Here is a 19,956-nt window from a genome sequence, read left to right as displayed (position 1 = left end):
TAAAGAAGAGGGGAAATGTGGGGAAGAGCAGGCTTAGACAGTCCGTCACCACCTCTCCCCATTGGGTGAAATCACCCTCAGCTCATAACGTCCTCCCTTAGAGAGATATCACCTCTCCTCTCCTTCCAGGGGAGGAGGGGTGTGGCAAATTCTCCTCTTCCCATAAATGGGGTTGGCATTCTATAAGGACACTCACCAACATGTAGATTTGCTACTTGCAGCCTCATGTGGCCGAGCATAGGAAGAACTGTACTAGTTGGTTCAGCTGATTGAGTACATTGCCCTGAGATCAGCTTGTCAAAGCAAGAGGAACAAGGAATGTTTGGAAGTGACAAGTGTATGAATCAGGAATGTTCAATTTGCTCCAAAACGGATTAACAGTGTTGACTGATTTATGCAGCTGTTTCCTTAACCAAAAGCACTTGAAATTAAGAACTATTAAAGCTGTCTCAATAATTCACAATAAATAATTCAACCCGCAGAATTTAACGTCCCTTTTCCGACTCGCAAAATATCCACAAAGAGGTCACCATTTGCTTAATTATTCAATGAATTTTATAATGAACATTTCTAACTCGGCAAAAGGCTATTGCTCCCAACACAGCTCTAAGAATATAGCTCAGGCACCGAGGCAGTAAATACATTAGAACATGCCGAAACGGAAGTGCTGGAGCATTTCCCATCGAAGCCAATAGAGCCTTGGCTATTCGTGAAATATCCTCTCTCTGGCTTGAGAAACCTGCCGACTGAGCTTCCACAAAAAAATGTTCATGTGTCCAAATGTAAATCCATTTCTCATGCCCTCAGTAACAGTAATGATGAGCATAAAACTGGGCACAATGTCAAATACTGCATGTTTTATAGAGATCTGGAAATGAAATGTTGGGCTATGTGTTCTGGGATGTGCTTGAAAGCATGGCAATGCCATGTTTTCGTTCCTTGTTCTGTGACTTGCTTGTGTTATGCAAACGGAGCAGATTGGTACACTGTGACTGGCTTCTCTTCTTTACCAGTTTAAAGATATGCTTGTGTCTTGGAAAAGTTATAGCTTGAAGGAATGGATCATTTTGCGTAATTTCTTCTTTTAACTGCCCTAGAAATATTTATTGAAGGATTTCTCTCTCTCTACTTCTCTCTCTCTCTCTCTCTCTCTCTCTCTCTCTCACACACACACACACACACACACACATTTAGTCTGACATATTATTAAAAACAAAATAAAAAAATTCCTTCCAGTAGCACCTTAGAGACCAACTAAGTTTGTTCTTGGTATGAGCTTTCGTGTGCATGCACACTTCTTCAGATACACTGAAACAGAAGTCACCAGACCCTTATATATAGTGAGAGAGTGGGGAGGGGTGGTGGGAATGGGTGATTGTCTGATAGGTGTGGAAATCCTGTTGACGACTATTTTGCTATTTCCCAAAAATAGTTTTTTCATCAGGAGAGCTAAGGTGACATGCAGAGCAATGAAGCCCTGCTTCTGATAACTGGAAATCTAATTCAGGCATGCTTCAGGCATTGCCTATATACTTTTGGGTTTCTAACCACAGAAACTTGAAAAGTTTTACTTTAAACTTACTTTTAAAGTAAATGCCTGCTGAGGTTCTCAGAAAGCTGAATTCTGCACCAAGTACCAAATCCTGGAGGATTACTACACCTTCTGAACTGCAAAATGTACATCGTTCCAGATTTATTAATTTTTATGTTCATTTTATGTACAGTACCACACTTTTTAATGCAGGTATACAACATGGCTTTTGAGTTCTGTGAGTTATGGACCTTGAGAGATTTCCATACAGAACAGTAGGACAGCTGAAGACAACAATCCACGTTATCCAAATGTGAATTTTGACACTGTCAAAAGGCACACCTGATATTTTCCCAAATCCCTAGTCAGCTATGAAACTCATTGAGTGATCTTGGGTCAGTTGCTGTCTTTCAAGCTTACAGGTTTGTCATGGTGTTAAACTAAGGTGTGTGTGTGTGTGTGTGTGTGTGTGTGTGTGTGTGTTTGTGTGTGTGTTGAACTCTGTATACAACTCTGGCCTTCCATGGAGGAAGGTTGGAATCACCAGCACTGGCAGATTAACAAAATTTAGGGGAGGTGTTCTCAGAAATTTGGGGAGGGGAAAACTTACATAGAAACCTTTTAACTGCAGACACTCATATTTCTAAATATCTCCACACACAAAAAAAATGACTGAATATTGTAAGCTCCTTGGAGGCAGGGAACCATATTCTTCTTTTTTGGCAGGTGAAATCCAATGACGTTCCATAGAAGGGGTAAAGAGATGTAAGAGATAGGGGGCAGGGGGCCTGTGAGCCAAGGTGATATGGGAGCAGGGGGGTGTGTGTGTGTGAAAGTGACAGATGAGAAGAAGCAGGAATGGTGTGTACATTTTAATACAGTGATCTGAAAGCCAACAACAGGCAAATCTTTGGCTTCAGTCTATTGTGACTGATAGCTGGCAGTCACAAAATATGCACCTGGTAACATGCCATTCCTGTGTTATTGAGTCACAGCAGTCCCCCAGTCGACATCCTGTATAAGTGGGGAATTAGCCCTTGCTGAATACCTGATCGCTGTGCTCTTCAGATGTTTAACAAATGTTATGAGCTCAAGTGTGCATCTCAAATGTATATTTATATTGTTGTGCATTGTGTAATGTGTCTTCAGGGCCCTATTGTAAACAAGCTGTCAAGCTTAACTGGGTTTTCATGCAAAAATACCTTTCCATAAATAAATTAAAAATCCTCTAAGAAGCCTCTCTTAATGGGTCTGATTAGCAGATACAGTACTAGAGCACAGCCGAACATTCACATTTCTAAGCCATCTCACCTCAGCGAGTTGATTGCCCTCAATTCAGATGCACGGAAGCTCGTTTGAATCTTCAAATAGTTAAAGGTTTCTAATTCCTGAGGGGTAGCCATGTTAGTCTCTTGCTGAAAAACAAAAAAAACCAACCTGGCACTTTCAAGATGAACAGATTTGTGATAGTATAAGCTTTTGTGTATTAAAAGCCACTTCATCAAATGAATAGCATGTTATATTGAGTAACCTAGATAAATAGAGATGCATGGTTTTGTGTGAGTATACCAATTATGAACAGTGAGGTCGGATTGGAATAAAATGCAGAAAGGTCCAGACACTGATAATTACATACTTAACAGTGGAGCAGACCCTCTGGCAGACTCAGATGCCAACTCTGTCCCCATGTCTACTGTGGTAGTACTCTTCTGGGACCTAATAATGTTATCCACAACTTTAGGAGTTCTTTCAACTGCCCAGCTACCAATGTGATATATATCACCATCTGCCAGGAATATCCATCTACATTCTATGTTGGACAAATCTAACATCAGAAATAGCAATATTTGTTCTGGGAACAAGGAATCAGTCTCTGATACTCTGAAAAAGCCACTTTCCATGCCAGGAGACCAAGAAGCTTTGGGGAGCCCAGAGGGAGCAAGTGACCTAGAGTGAAGGAACCTTCATCTTGCCAAAATGCCACATAATAGCCCTCAAGGACAGCCCTTAGGGCATAAGATCTGCAAAGCCTTCCTCTCTCTAATTATTTTTGAGACTATTATAAATCATGACTGAGATGATCTGTCTGCTGGTTGAAATTTACATCTGGAGTGTGAGCTAAATTCTGGCTTAAGAAGAGATTATCATTAAAAGATTGAAAGCAAAACAAAAAACATGTTTTAATTGTTTGCAACTAAGAAAGTTTTTAAATGGCTGTTGAGTGTTCTGACTGTTAGAAAAGTTAAAAAAAATTTTTTTTTAAACTTTCTTTCTCCTTCTTGGAAGTGTTGTCTTCAAATTGAAACTAATTTCTCCACATCACTGTGGGGGAAAATGTGGTTTGATAAGGAATGCTGTGAATACCTTGAGGTGAAGATGGGAGACTGAAGCTCTTAAGGTACAGATTGTGAAGACCTTAAGGTGGAGACTGAATTGTTAATAAGATCAAGAATATTTAGCATGGCAAAAACATTGTTGGACACCCCATTGACTGCTGGCATCTTAGAGCAATTATTGGATGAGCAACTAAATGAGATCAGAGCTGAGATTGATAAAATAGTGATTGGAAATGGACTGGAGAAGGGTGAAATGGAGAATGAAATTAAAGAAGACACAGAACCTTTGGGGAACAATATTGACAAAGGATTGCCAAAACAGGAGAGTGAAATGGTAAAATTGGAGGCAGTAGATGCTGAAATGGAGAAGACATTCACACAGGTGCCTAGAATAATGAAACAGCCAAATGTTGAAGTTATGGTGTTGGAGGAGTGGAATGAAGCCATGGACGGAGATATTAAGGGAGATCCCGAGGTGGCTGAGATGCAGCTAAGAGAGAAAGGATTCTGTGTTCAATTTAGAGTGAATTCAGAGGAAAAAGCTACCAAGTCTCTAACGATTCTCCTGGAAGAAGTGGAAATAGAATGAACTTTTAAAAATAAAATAAAATAAGGATGGCAAATCACGGCCAACAGGAAATGGGATTGGAATATATGGAACTGTGTGAATTAATGAATATACAATAAGTAAATAACTGTGGAATATTGTTTTAATGTATGACCACAGTGGAGAGACTCTTGTGTGAATAAAAATGAAAAGATTTATTATCTGAAACGTGAATGATAACAGTCCACAGTTCCACCTCAGGGGTGTACTTCCCCATCCTGCAAGCGAATGTCAGGAATACAAAAACTAACCAGATTCTGCACTTTTGGACTCAATTCTGTGTTAAGCAGCTATGTTTTCTGTTACTGACCGAAACCACTTGTTCCTTCATATGCCTAAATAGTGGAGCAACGAAACCTGAGCCTTATAAAATCAGGGATTTTTTTTTTCTTATCTCATTAGAATTAATGTCCGAGGTGCCCAAGAGCTGCCCATAATATGAAGAACATAAACAGATCATCTCTGGAAATCAGGACAGCAATTAGTGCTCCAACACTACGATAATCAGATATGAAATGTCCAAATACTGGATCTATCCTGAGGTGCTCATTTTTTATTTTCCCCCCTTCAAGACATTTCATTCAGTATTATGCTAGGATGATTACTGAGAAGGAGGTGGGTAGAAAGAGAGTGAGAGAGATAGTATGACTGGTTAATCCGAAGAGAGTGAAATCTTTATATGGAAATTAGCATTTATATTATTTATCATTCGTCCCTCCTCTCCCATGCTTTTATTCCCCTCCCCCTTATTTTGATTTTCACCCCTCTCCTTACAAAGGTTTTTTGCACATTGATTCAGAGCAGCTGTAAAACACACAGAGAGAGACACAACCAAGCAACGAACCCACAATTTTGCAAAGGCCTACCTTCCACGAACAACATATTGTGTGGCTCCCCACCTAATTATTATTTGCGCTAAGAGCTATTATGTAAATATATTAGCACACGCAGGCTTAAAGAGTGTGCGTATGCCTCAGGAATGGGGCTGGGAGAGAGAGAGAGAGAGAGAGAGAGAGAGAGAGAGAGAGGTTCAGATTTACCGCAACGCTGTTCTGTGAATGCAGACCCTTTAATAGAGAGTGGCACGTCCTTACTCAAAGGGCACCTCCAGAAGCCATATGTCTCTTTTAGTGCTTAGGTCCTGAAATGAGGCGCTTACTCCTTTTCTTATATTTTCCAATAAATATGTATGGGACCAGTCAGACCAGCATCAATACACACACCCACAAACACCCACATACACACACAAATTAGTCACAGTGCCACACAGCCCTCTTGGAACAATGAGCAGCTCTCTGGAAGACCCTTGAATGGGAGCCGATTTGCCTCTTAATCCAAATGAATAATTAATGATAATTATCATGCAGCAGTTATTATCTGTGATAATAATATATCCGTAAGGTGAATAAATTCAATCTGCTACTATGCAGAAATGGCAACTCATAATATTCTTAAGAAATACAGATATAATTATCGGTATTAACGGTCAAGGAAAAAGGGGAGGGGGCTAGAAACAGGAGGTTTCTATATCCAGAGTTAGCATCAAAAGTCCACAGTAGAAATAAAAATAATAAAAGAAGACAGTGGATGATGAGGATGAGGATGATGATGATTAAACAAATCCCAGTAGCCAACAATATGAATCAAATTTTCTCTTGTCGTTCCTGCGGCAGTGGCTAGGAACAACCCATTCCAAACAGCTTCATTTCCCTCCAATCCTATTTAAGAGTAGCTGAAATGTGCATTTGATCATTGCTGGCTCTGGCCTCAGATCTCCACCAGTTCCCTGCTAAAGGATGATTAAGTTTCTTTCAGATCTTGTAAAGAGCCTTATGGATGTTTGTCAATTGAGAGAGGGGAAGGAGTTGGGGTGGGGGAGACAGAACAACATACTCATCCATTGCAAAAAAAAACAACCAAAAACAAAACAACAACAAAAAGACATGTATGAAACTCTTAGAAAACCAACCCGAGAAAATAAACTGTGCCTTGTTTTTGAGCCTGCAGTGCATGCACACCCATCTTTGTCTAGCTGTGGGGAAAGAGAGGGAGGGAGGGAGGGAGGGAGAAAGTTTTGATGCCAACCCCCCAGAGTTGCAGGCAACTAATCCTGGATTTCTCTAACCTCCCAAGGTTTCATGGTGATTGAAATTGAAGGTGTTAGGAACAGGGGGTCTCTTAACAACTCTCAGCACCCTTCTCAAACTACAGGATTCCCAGGATTCTTTGGGTGTTTAAAGCGGTATGATACTGCTTTAAATGTGTAGTGCAGATGAAGCCAAAGTCAGGGATTGTATACATAGGGTTGTAATCTCATTTTTGCCTGTTGGGTGGTCTAGGCTGTGTGAAAAAAATTCAACCCAAGACACTGGGAGGAGTAAAGAAGCCTCAGATTACAAAACTTATCTATGGGTTTATTGCCTTTGCAGCTCTTCTTCCAAGGGAGCCAAAATGGTTGCTGGCCTCCAACTCCCATCAGCCCCAGCCAATATGGGCCAATGATCAGGAATGATGGAAGTTGTGGTCTAGCAACACGCAGAGGGCTAACTCACTTCTGCATGTCAGACAAGCCAAACTCAAATATGTTACCTATATGCAAGGATTCATAGCAATCCATCAGGTATCACTTCATCTTAGTTCCAGTTGCATGTAGGTAGCCGTGTTGGTCTGCCATAGTCAAAACAAAATAAAAAATAAAAAATTCCTTCCAGTAGCACCTTAGAGACCAACTAAGTTTGTTCTTGGTATGAGCTTTCGTGTGCATGCACACTTCTTCAGATACCTTCATCTTAGTGTTCACAAATGTCACCTCTCATTGAGCACCTTCATTTAGGATGTTTCGTTCTTGACTGAACTTATTTAGAGGGTCCATATGTTTTGACATTTGACGGCAACTCAGCACCAGTAGCGTAACTGCATCTGGAGAGGACTCCAAAGATGTCGAATGAATATTCAAGGAAAGGTAGACACCACAGACAAAATCAGCTTCAGCTGTGGTTGCTGACTTCTGGTATTTAAAACACTGATCTCCTGAATAGGACCAGAAGACATGGGTCAAGGGGGTTGGTGAGGGGTAGAGTCTGGTGGAATCTGACAGATCATGAGAAGAGCTAGGCAGAACCTGGTGGTCTTTCAGCAAAGCGAAGACGGGACGTGGCAAAAACAAGTGACTCAGGAATGAAATCAGAGTGGAATCTAGCAAATCCTGGATGGGAATGTGTCAGATTCTGGTGAGCTTTGAGGTAGAGTCTATTCCTATTTGTTGAAAGCAATAGCAACAGTGGCGGCGGTAGCAAGAAGACTATTAGGCTGGGGTTCTTAAGTTTATGGGTTGTAAAGACCCTCATGAAGATTTCTTCAAGAACACAGTTTCAGTTGTCACAAAATCCTTCAGCCCTATCACTTGTGGTAGATTTTTTTTTTTTGTAGTATTTCAGCAAAGTTTAAATCTGTCTATTTACCAGTTCAAAGTACAAGTGCTCTCAGAAGTCAAAACATTAATTCAAACTATTCAGTGTTTGCAGGCAGAAATGTTTAGCAGCTTTCAGTGCACATTCGCCTCATTATTGGCTCATTTAATTAAATATTCATTCGTTCATCTAGCAGTTCTTTTGGCAATCCAGCAAGTTGTTGATTAACTTGGGTCTCGTGAAGAAAGGAGGAAACAAAATATGAAGTCCTGTGTCCCGTGCTATTTTTCTATAAAAAGAGGTGCCAGAACTCACCACGAACACCTCCCTTGTTCTCTTATCATGGCAATGGGGCCTGCCTGAGAGGTGTCAAAACTGAGTTCTAGAGAGTTCTAGCTGAAAAAAAGCCCTGACCGTGTCACAAACGTAACACTTTCACCAAACTTTTGAAGTGGCACAACTCTGAATGCCGCTACATTTCACAATGGCCAAATGGTTATTTGCCCATATTTTTGTCAGAGACCCAGTTAATACAATACGTGCAATTGAAATTAGCAGGAAGCTCATCAAACATATTATTTGCTTGTTTGTTTGTTTGTGCGTTTGTTTTTAGTATGTTTCTGACGCTCCGGAATGCAAAGTCCTCTGGGTGACTCACATTAAATAAATGAAACCCACAACATCTTCCTAGAGCTGCAAATAAACCTACCCTGCTCTGTTAACATCTTCAAGGAATGACTGCACAGGTCTGCAAAACAAAATAGTTTCCTCCTTCGGACCATGTTTTATTGTGTTGAGTACAGTCGAGATTATCAGAGTTGAGTATGAGCCCCTGAAAATCGCTGAAATGAAATATGTTTTTTGTTGTTGGGTCTGGTAGGGTTGAAAGCAAAGAGGCCAACAGGAGGGGAAGCCAGAGCCAAACACAGGCATGGCCAACTCATCCCAGTGTTGTCCTCCCTATTGAGTTCTACAAGAGCACCACTGAAAAGGAGGAGAAAACAGACAACCAGCACCACCCCCAGGACGAGTTGGAAGTAAGAAGGCAGGCAGGTGGGAAGTGGCTGAAGGGAGACTAAGGTTGGGGTGCCCCATTTCCCCTAATGCACTAACAGGGGCAGAGCAAGGTGGGGGCGGTAGGGGTGGACCACCCCAGGTGTCATCTCCGAGGGGGGTGACATTCGGTGCATAGCCCGGCCATGGCTCCCGCCTACCCCAATCCATCTGGGGAAGGATGGGAGCTTCTGTGTTCCCCCCTTCTGCCTTCATTTTTACAGCCCCACACTCCCAGACTGGTGGAGGAGGCATGCAGGGAGAGGACGCAAAGGAGGCAGGCAAGCAAGAAAGCGGAGGGCGGAGGGAACACTGGATCCAAACCCTGGAATCCTCAAAAAAGCTCAACAAAAAAATTTCAATGGGGGGTTGACAAGAAATTTTCTGTACCGGGCACCACCTGACCTTGCTACGCCACTGTGTTCTAACCTCTACCATGGCCCATCTTTCTTAGCTTTCATGTAGATCTTTTAAACACTTTTGTTTCAGTCTGTGTTTTTCCAAATGGTGTGCTGCGCTTTTAAACTGCTGCCATTTTTAGCTTTGCAACTATATATAGTTGCAAACTCTCTCTCTCTCTCTCTCTCTCTCTCTCTCTCTCTCTCTATATATATATATATATATATATATATATAACACTACACACACACACACACACACACACACACATGGGTGGCACTGTGGGTTAAACCACAGAGCCTAGGGCTTGCTGATCAGAAGGTCGGCGGTTTGAATCCCGGCGATGGGGTCAGCTCCCGTTGCTCAGTCCCAGCTCCTGCCCACCTAGCAGTTCGAAAGCACGTCAAAGTGCAAGTAGATAAATAGGTACCGCTCCGGCGTTTCCATGCGCTGCTCTGTTTCGCCAGAAGCGGCTTAGTCATGCCGGCCACATGACCCGGAAGCTGTATGCCGGCTCCCTCGGCCAGTAAAGCGAGATGAGCGCCGCAGCCCCAGAGTCGTCCGTGACTGGACCTAACGGTCAGGTGTCCCTTTACCTTTACCTATAATGGTTTTTATATTGTTTTAATTATATTTGTAAGTCACCTCAGGAGGGCTAGCCCTGCAAGGCAGCATGTAAATGCCTTAAACAAACAAACAAATAAATAAATAAGCAGTGGCACTCATGGCCTAAGCACCAGAAATAGAAGCAATGGGAGAAAATGCTATCAGAACCCACTGTATTCCAGGGTCTTCAAACCAGTGCTTCTAGGAGAGGTGGGCAAATTGCAGCCATATTCTGAGAACAAAATATTTGTCTCTTTCTTTCAGGGGGGAAAACCATGGAATGTACTTCCTACACACAGACCTCGCTCTCTATCTTCACACATAATTCCCAGTAATGTCAATGGGACATATGTACAATTGAAGAGCAACACGAGTTCCCAAATACCAGTATGATTTTTTTTTTTTGCATATTTAATTGCATTGTGCAGTTTGAGCATCACAGATGTAACCGAAAAAAATATAACCTCTGCATTTATTTTTTTTGTCCACGGGATTATTAAAATCCTTTTATTGGTGGCTATAAAATGTGCTGCAAAGGATTGATCAGGAAGGCTGAAATGGGCTTTTTGGATTTGTTTCATCATCTTCTTGCAAATGGATGTTTAAGAGGGTTTTTATCTTGGCGTCCTTTATGCATTATTTTCATGTCCTCTCCTGAAGCTCCTGTAACCGCAGTACCCAAGAGCCACTTAAACCTGCAATGGTATTCGATCCCTTGGGTAAAAGGAACTTGCAGATATATTATTGATTTATATATATATATTTTTAAAAAAATTCAGGCTATTATGTATATGCTGGCTACAGGAGCCCTTGGGCAGATTTGTGTAATAATAAACCATTTTATTGTTGATGCAAATGGTAACAAAATTGTTCACAAGCCAGGTCTTACACAATGCCAAATGAAGGGGAAAGCAGTTAGCGAGGGGTGGGTGGTGGGTAGAATGTGAATACAGCTGTCTTTGTTAGACTTAGGCATCCGTTCATTCATTTCCAGAGAGAAATTGTCCTGATTATTTCCTTCACTGGGAGACAGTTGATCAACTAGCCTCACCCAGGAGTGGGGCTGGATCACTCACCTCAGTGTATAAAAACTTAAGAACTGCCTAGCACAACCTGTGACTCTGCAGGTCTACGCAGGTTCTATCTCCATCGTCAGAGGCTGTATGTCACTCAATATCAATTTATGGGAATCAGAACTGGGCAGAATGTGGTTGCACTCAGGTCCATAGCTGTCAACTTTCCCTTTTTTGCGGGAAATTCCCTTATTCCAGAGCCGTTTCCCAATGCAAGAAGAAGGAAGGTTGACAGCTATGCTCAGGTCCTGCTTTGAAGATCAGGCAAGCGGTCCATCTAGTCCAACGTTCTGAGATGGTTTTGAGGGATGTTGTTATTCTACCTACCGTATGTCTCTTTCCTCTGCTCCCATACATTTGTGTCATGGCACTCTCAGGTGAGGAATCTCCAGAGCAAGGAATAATAATAATAATAATTAATAATAATAATAATAATTTTATTATTTGTACCCCGCCCATCTGGCCAGGTCCCCCCAGCCACTCTGGGCGGCTTCCAACAAATATTAAAATACATTACAATTTCACAGATTAAAAACTTCCCTAAACAGGGCTGCCTTCAGGTATTTTCTGGATGTCAAGTAGTTGCTTATCTCTTTGACCTCTGGTGAGAGGGTGTTCCATAGGGCAGGCGCCACTAATCAACTCTTCATTGTCATAAGTACATTTACAAGTTAGAGAATGGCATGTCCATCTCTCAGACACTCCTAGGTGTGTACCTGATAAAGCAGTTGCAGTAACAGAGAGGCCCAATCCCCAATCTTGGCTTATGCATCTCCTCCACCTGAACTGTGTACAAGCAGGTGAAGACTATGCCTGCTTTTGCTGCTCCCTCTTAGGGTTGTCATACATCCAGAATTTCCGGGGGGGGGGGGATTTCAGAAAAATTAGGTTGATTGCCTACAAAAAGCTACTCCATCTTCAATCCTCTTCTGGTCCTGGGAGACAGTGGAGCAGGAGAGGTGGGAGCAGGAGGAGGAGGATGTGTGGAAGCCCTTGATTCTACGGCAGCATGACCTCTCCCTCTCTCCTGTACTTGTTAGTGGGACAAGGGTGGTGCTGTGGTCTAAACCACTGAGCCTCTTCGGCTTGCCGATCGGAAGGTCGGTGGTTCAAATTGCCATAACGGAGTGAGCTCCCATTGCTCTGTCCCAGCTCCTGCCAACCTAGCAGTTTGAAAGCACGCAAGTAGATAAATAGGTACCGCTGCAGCGGGAAGGTAAATGGTGTTTCAGTGCACTCTAGTTTCCATCACAGTGTCCCGTTGCACCAGAAGTGGTTTAGTCATGCTGGCCACATGACCCTGAAAGCTGTCTGTGGACAAACGCCGGGTCCCTTGGGCTGAAAGTGAGATGAGCGCCGCAACCCCATAGTCACCTTTGACTAGACTTAAACCATGCAGGGGTCCTTTACCTTTACCTTTACCCATACCTGTTATTCACTCTCCGATCCTGCAGCTTCTCCTGCCTCTGACTCTCATCTCCCGGCTGTTACAGGTTCCCCCAGATCACAGATCCCTTCTTCCAAGTCTCCAACCCCCTTTCTCCCGGTGCCAACTCATCAGTATCCGGCCACCACTTCTCAGTGTCCAGCCAGTCCCTGACAACTTGGATGTAGCTTTGTTTGTTTGTTTGTTTGTTTTACGATACCAGCCTTGAGGCTGCACTGTTCTCTCTCCTCCAAAGAAAAGTCACCCTGTAAAGGTTGCCTTCAACTTCCCACCACTGATAGAAAAAGGAAGCATCAACAATACAATAAACCATTACCTCACTTTTAAAAATGCCTCTTTTTGTTTTTAGCATTAATGATCATAGGCATTAATAGAAAGCTTTGATTTTTAAAAACACAAATATAGACAATGATCCACCGTGACTCCAGTCTGGCATGTTGCTGAGTTCAGCACAGAAACAAATATATTTAGGTTGCATTACTTAGCACAATTAGAGTACAGGGAATTGTCTGATATTGCAATTGCAGGGATTTTTTATTTTTATTTTTTTGGTACCTGACCGGCAAACTCAATCTCAGCCTCCTCCACTCCTCATGGGTCACTTGGGTGGGTGGGGTTGCCCGCCCATCAATCACCTGACATCATTATGAACCCTTTGGAAGACATGCTGTCAGGACCAATCAACGAGACCTCTTGGCTGCAATAGGGAGTCCCATTCCCAATCCCAGTGGGACTTGCTGTCAGCTCTGAGAGAGCCCCATTTGCCAAGAAATAATCAGAAGCAGACTTTGAAGTCCCAACCGTTCCTCTGCAGGCACATCTTTACCTGCCCCACACCTGACGTCACATATGAGGGCTGTTGGGTGGGGTTGAGGGAAATGTTCTCAGGGGTCAAATCAGGGTCTCTGCTGGGCTTTATTCTGCCCATGGGCTTGTATACACGGACTAGCAGTGGGCTCTCCAAGGTTCTGCTACAAAGCCAGAGATGAGCAACCTGCAATCCTAATTTCATGCAGGTGAAATGGAAGTCAGAGGGGGGAATGCGATAAAGCAGGTAGGAGAAAGAGAGAAACGAAGAAGCGACAGAAAGAGAGAGAAAATGGGGAAGGTGAACTCACCCACATTTTGGGCTTTAGCCCTGCCTATGTTTGACTCCAGCCCTGTCCACTGCCTTTGGCATATTACCATTGATGACTTGTGTCCCATGGCAGAAAAATGGGTGTCCTCCAGGGCACTAAGCTATGATGAATGGTAAGTAGACCCATTCTACTTACTAGGCATTGGCAAACTTGAGGTTGGACTACTGGAGCATGTTTTATATGGGGCTACCATGAGGGCTGATTTGAAGTAGGAAGTAGGGTAGAACGCAGATGTTACGCAGCTGAGTATGGGTCTACACTGGGTACAGTTCTGCTGGATAGCTCCCAGCTTCTGTGACTGAAAGTCAGATATTTAGTATCTGGATGTTGTTGGCTGCCTGTGGTGTGTTGGCCATAGTGGCTCTGAACAAGACTTTGCCAACTATCATTCAGACAAACCAGTGGCTGAGTTCAAGGCAATGTCCAAACACAATCAAATGTTACAATGAATTTATAAACTGGTGATCCTTAAGTTCAATGAAGGGATGTTTCAAAGTATCAGTGGAATTATCCCCCTCTATGAGATTATCTCCCGCTTGGACTACTGCAATGCGCTCTATGTGGGGCTACCTTTGAAGGTGACCCGGAAACTGCAATTAATCCAGAATGTGGCAGCTAGACTGGTGACTGGGAGTGGCCACCGGGACCACATAACACCGGTCCTGAGAGATCTACATTGGCTCCCAGTACGTTTCCGAGCACAATTCAAAGTGTTGGTGCTGACCTTTAAAGCCCTAAACGGCCTCGGTCCTGTATACCTGAAGGAGCGTCTCCACCCCCATCATTCAGCCCGGACACTGAGATCCAGCGCCGAGGGCCTTCTGTCGGTTCCCTCACTGCGAGAAGCAAAACTACAGGGAACCAGGCAGAGGGCCTTCTCGGTAGTGGCACCCGCCCTGTGGAACGCCCTCCCATCAGAAGTCAAGGGAATAAACAACTACCTGACATTCAGAAAAAACCTGAAGGCAGCCCTGTTTAGGGAAGTTTTTAAACTGTGATATTTTAAATGTATTTTAATGTTTGATGGAAGCAGCCCAGAGTGGCTGGGGAGACCCAGCCAGATGGGCGGGGTACAAATAATAAATTATTATTATTATTATTATTATTATTATTATTATTATTTAAAAATTGCTCTCAGATCCAGGATGTCTAGTCATCAATCATAGTTTTCAGACATTCAATGGTTGGAGTCTAACTGAGGTCACAAACACCAATAATGCCCAACCTTCTTCCTGGACATCAAAAGATATATTAAGCAGATTGAATGGGGTCCATATAACTGTTGTGATACAGATGTGTATCCAGATGTTCCTATGACCACCTTAGCGATGTGTATTGATGCCAGCTTCTGCACAAGAATTTCTCCTGCTGAATCAGAGCTATCATATTGGCATTATGATGCCGACAACTGCAAACAATGTTAAGTTTAATTAGTCTACCTTCACCAGTACAACCAAATCTCTTTTAAGTAGCTGTCCAGGATAAGGGATGGTACAAGCAGTGTTTGATATATTGATTAATTCATCTATTACTGGAGCACAGCTAATTGAATGAAAAATTGGTTTAATTGGTTGTCAGCCAAATAAATTATGATAAACCACAAAGCCTATAAACATTGAGCCAGGGCCATCTTAATAAATTGGACAAGCAAAACTGATTTTGATGAAAGTGAAACCCATTCCATTGTCATTGTCAGTACGGTAGATATAATGGACATGCTGCTCAGCGTTAGTTAAATTGGCTAGCCTGATTAACAAACAAGATACACTCAATTACTCCACTTTAAGCCAATAGTGTCCCATTGTCTAATCACCCAGTCCTAATTGCCATCGCTATGGAAAGTAGGATGCAACCACTGTTGCTCTTGTTCAAAATGCTCTTGTTCAAAATTATTGAGACACACTTGTGTGGGAACTAACCTGGTATGTGCATTTTGGCATAGCTATGCGGGTTGATGCAGCGCAGTGACATGCAGAGTTATTGCATGGCACAGAGATGGGAGGATTGTTAGATAGTATTGGAAGGTGGAAATATGTTATAATCTGACTATATTATAATATTGTTTAAAAGAAGGCTAATTTCTTATTGTATGTCCAATTGCCAAAAAAAATAAAAGGCATATGCAATTTTATTTTTTACAAAGCGTAATGCATTCTTGGCTCTAATAATCCTACATCTAAATGGTGCTGTTAACTAGAGAGTTGAGGCCTCCCACACCCTGCTTAATAGGATCCTCATCGGGACATGATAGCCGGGCACTCCCTTGCATTTAGTGGCATTTTGGAAATGTGGATGACTAGATCTGCATTGGTGGGTGTAGGGCATTAAAATGCTCCTTTTCAATGTCTATGTAGTAAATGTAATCATGACGATGTGTTTAGGATCTTAACATACCTAATTTTGAAATTAGAATTATGTATCAAAATGTTCTGAATTCTGTCTGTAGGCATATAGGTGTCCAAGAGTTACCTTCTGATATGTAAGCCCAAGAGGCTCAGTGGTTTAGACCACAATGCCACCCGAATCCCTGCAACAGAGTGAGTTCCCATTGCTCCGTCCCAGCTCCTGCCAACCTAGCAGCTCAAAAGCACACCAGTGCAAGTAGATAAATAGGTACCGCTGCGACGGGAAGGTAAATGGCATTTCAATGCACTCTGGTTTCCATCACAGTGTCCTGTTGCACCAGAAGAGGTTTGTTCATGCTGGCTACATGACCCAGAAAGCTGTCTGTGGACAAACACCAGCTCCCTTGGCCTGAAAGCAAGATGAGTGCCGCAACCCCATAGTCACCTTTGACTGGACTTAACCGTCCAGAGGTCCTTTACCTTTTTTTACCTACCAAGAGTTACCATTCCACCCCCGGCTAGATGCAAGAAAAGGCCCAGATTCAACGTTATCCGTCCTCTGGGGCAAGAGCTGTTTTGCTAGTGTGAGGATGAGAATAATGGCTGTGCAATATGAAATGCAATGCAACAATTGCGCTAGCATAAACTTGTTGTGAAGCCACTTGCGCAACAGGAATATCAGGACCGCAGCAATCTGTTTTGCAACCGGCCATGATAACCATGTTGGCTTCCTGTAGGGTTGCCATATTTCAAAAAGTAAAAATCAGGACACCCAGAAAGTTGCTGAGCTTCTTTCAGGAAGACCCCAAAACAGCACCTTCAGAAATTCCCCCCAGATGTGAATTCCACCCTTGAAATTCCAGTAATGTCTGGACATATGACAGTCCTAGATTCCTGGCCTTCTCTTGTGCATGCCATTCCACTAGTACAGCTAGTACACCAGTAAGGGACTTTAACTTAGTATGGCATTGAATTCCTCCCAAAATGTGGGGGTTCATACCCATAGCTAGCAAATGTAATTGAATTTGGTAGATTTATTTCTAAGTGAATACTCCTAGATTCAAGTATGGCCTCTTGGTTATTGTTGTTGTTTTATTGGATTTCTTACCATCTCTTTGCCATGTGGGCAAAGGCAGGTTACAAAAATATTAATAACAATATTAAAATTAGTCTAAACAATTTGGCAGGCTAGAAACCATTTCTGTGAAGGAAGCTTGCATTGCCTTGTTGGCTGAAGAAATTACCCTCCCAATTTACATCTTTTCGCAGAAATTCATTCTGGCACATTTTATACCTACATAGTGATATATTTGGATAAATAAGAATAAAAATATCTTACCTAGTAGTAAACACATGTGCATGATATATCTTGTTATCTTCAGGTTACACCTGTATTCATCACGGTTCTAGTCTTTTTCACCGAGTCTTATTTCTTAAATTCTGAGAGAAAAACCACCACTGATTTTGTTTGCTTCATGACAATATATGCTGAATATTGTTGTATGCAAATTCCCATTCCAAGGAAAGCAAGGCTGTAATCCATATTGTCACTTCAATATATGCAGAGTTTCGATGTCCCAGTTTGGTTTATAGTGAATTTCTAATAGGGTGTGAGTCATTTCTATCCCTTTGAGAAAAAAGAGTAAAGAATAATGTAAATTAAGAATCCTGATAAACTGGATTGTTACCTCATACTACAAAACATATGGGCTACAATCTAGAGAACTGTTGCATGTATTAAACAAGATATATATATCATAGATAGCCATAAGAACACAAAAAGAGATATTCTGGGTCAGGCCAAAAACCAACTTAGTCCCACATCCTATTTTCACAGCGCTCATCTAGGAAAACAATTGCCTTTTGAAAGGCAAACAACAAATGTGCAAAATTCAGAATGCAAATTCAGAAGTTAGCAGCTTTTGCATTTGTCTAAAAAGATGTGGAGCTGCACATCTAGGCTACAAAACTTTGGTAATGCAACCACTGAGTGTTTGGCTATCAAAGAACAAGCATCTTTATATCAGGACTGCAAATATTTTGCTCTCCTGCAAGTGGTGAACCTTTTTCAGAATTTGCAAATCCAGGTAGTTCTGCCCGACAGAATAAATTATTCCACGGACTGATCAGCAAATGCATTAAAGAACCTAATTTATTCCATAGAATTTCTGGAATAACTTGTGCTTCTGAGCCTCCTCAGATGTTGAGTCACCAGAGGACTGATTGGCTGCATGAGGGTAAAAATAGAATAAAACAAATCTCACATAAATAAAGGACTCCTGTGCACAATCTAGCACTTGGGGGAGATCATGTGAATTTGTGGGCACTTCCCAGAGGACCAGACCTTCAAAAATCAATGCATAGATTACAAAAAGCTAAATATACAAGGTTGTGATTAGAAACACCCACTGGTTTTGCAATATGCACAAGTTGCTAACTTGACTTTTTTTATTTAAAAAACAACAACACCACACCTTTTTGCTATATATACAAACTGGAACAAGTATTTGTGACGAGAGGAAGGTTATGTCAAAACCTATTTCCATTTCAACTTTTCCGAAGTGTGTTTATTCATCCTGAAAAATGGCACTTATTATTCCAACCTCCATGCAGTTATTTTAATTAGAGGTTGTTGTTGTTGTTTTTTCCATTTCCTGAAGTAGAATGTATTGAAATCTATCTTGCAGAGTCTCTAAAGATCTCACAGGTATGCCGCATCTTTTTAAATCAATTGCACAGCAGAAATTGTAGGTTTAAAAAAAAAACAGTCCAGTGAAATATTTAAAGTGTAGAAAAGAGAGGAAAGGTAACCATTTAGATAAATGTCTGATGCACCATGAAAGTAGTACTACACTAGTCCTAAGAACAGCATTTCCTGAGCTTATTTTATAACGTGATCCAATAAGATTGCAATTTTCCATGTGTTTACTGCAAGGATGGGGCAGTGGCTCTCTAAATGTTGTTGAACCTCAACTCCCATCAGCCCAAGCCAGTATGAAGATTGTATAGGGATGATGGGAGTTGTAGTCAAACAACAACTGGATGGCCCCAGGTTCCTCAACCTTAATTTGCAGGCTACATGCATAGTCTATTATTGAAAGACTTTCCTTATTAACAATAACATTTTTATCATCATGTTCATTATTAACATTACACTTCTGAGTATTAAAAGTGGTCCATTCACATACATAAACTTTCACATACATAAATTTTTAAGATACTCCTGTTTTTTTTTAGATGAGGGAGCTAAGGATTTGTGTCTAAAAGCAGCTACTGTGTCCATCGTGGCAGGGGCACAATTATAAAAATCTTCCTGCTTATTTTCAGTCCAGTCTTATTAGCCATTGTCTTACACTTCCGATAACGCCAAGGTTGCAGATTCGGTCCCCAGGAGGTTGGACTAGATTATCCTCAGGGTGCCTTTCAACTCTACAATTCTAGGACTCTATGAATCTTGAAAAGTCCGTAAAATATAATATAAGAGGGAAATGGGATTGCTAATGTTTGTTTAGGAATTAGACATACAGGACATGATAAATGCGGAAAGGCTACAGCCTGCCAGTTCACATGGACTTTTGCAAAAAACCTTTGCCAGTTGCTCTATCTACCATAACTTATTTTATATAGGCTACTTTCCTTGCCGAGAATATACAACAGGGCAAATTAACTTTTATTCTTACAGTAAAACACCTTTCCTGATGCGTCTGTACACTGAGGTTCCATAAAAGTTTAAGTGGCTCATCACGGTAAAGTTCACACCTGACAAAGTATAACTAATGCAAAGCTCAGAGGTGTTACCATATCTCTTTTATGTTATTCCACTAGTTACACTTAACTAAATGCCAAATTACTCCCTCGGAAGCCCACAAATTGCCCCTGTTGACTCCCAGGGAGTGCACACAAAAACCGCCATTAGAGCTTTAACCTATTTTTCATGGGTTAGTTCGAAACGGCTGTCCGCAGTTCGAGCCATGCAGAGCACAGCCTCCAATCTTGCAGGAGCACTTGGT

At 41.9% G+C, this 19,956-nt stretch overlaps 1 long non-coding RNA gene across 1 annotated transcript in view; it reads right to left on the bottom strand.

Annotated features, from left to right (window-relative positions):
* LOC117046085 overlaps positions 1–19,956 on the bottom strand; it is a 196,253-nt gene that overhangs the window by 60,153 nt on the left and 116,144 nt on the right. Inside the window, exon 2 of the long non-coding RNA XR_004426512.1 lies at positions 17,286–17,573. This is a non-coding gene — a long non-coding RNA (uncharacterized LOC117046085). The remainder of the gene's footprint in view (positions 1–17,285; positions 17,574–19,956) is intronic.

The sequence above is a fragment of the Lacerta agilis genome, chromosome 4, assembly GCF_009819535.1.
Source record: "Lacerta agilis isolate rLacAgi1 chromosome 4, rLacAgi1.pri, whole genome shotgun sequence".
Lineage (NCBI taxonomy): Eukaryota > Metazoa > Chordata > Lepidosauria > Squamata > Lacertidae > Lacerta > Lacerta agilis.
Note: the sequence above shows the minus strand (reverse complement) of the source record. Positions and strands in the feature narration are given on the sequence as shown.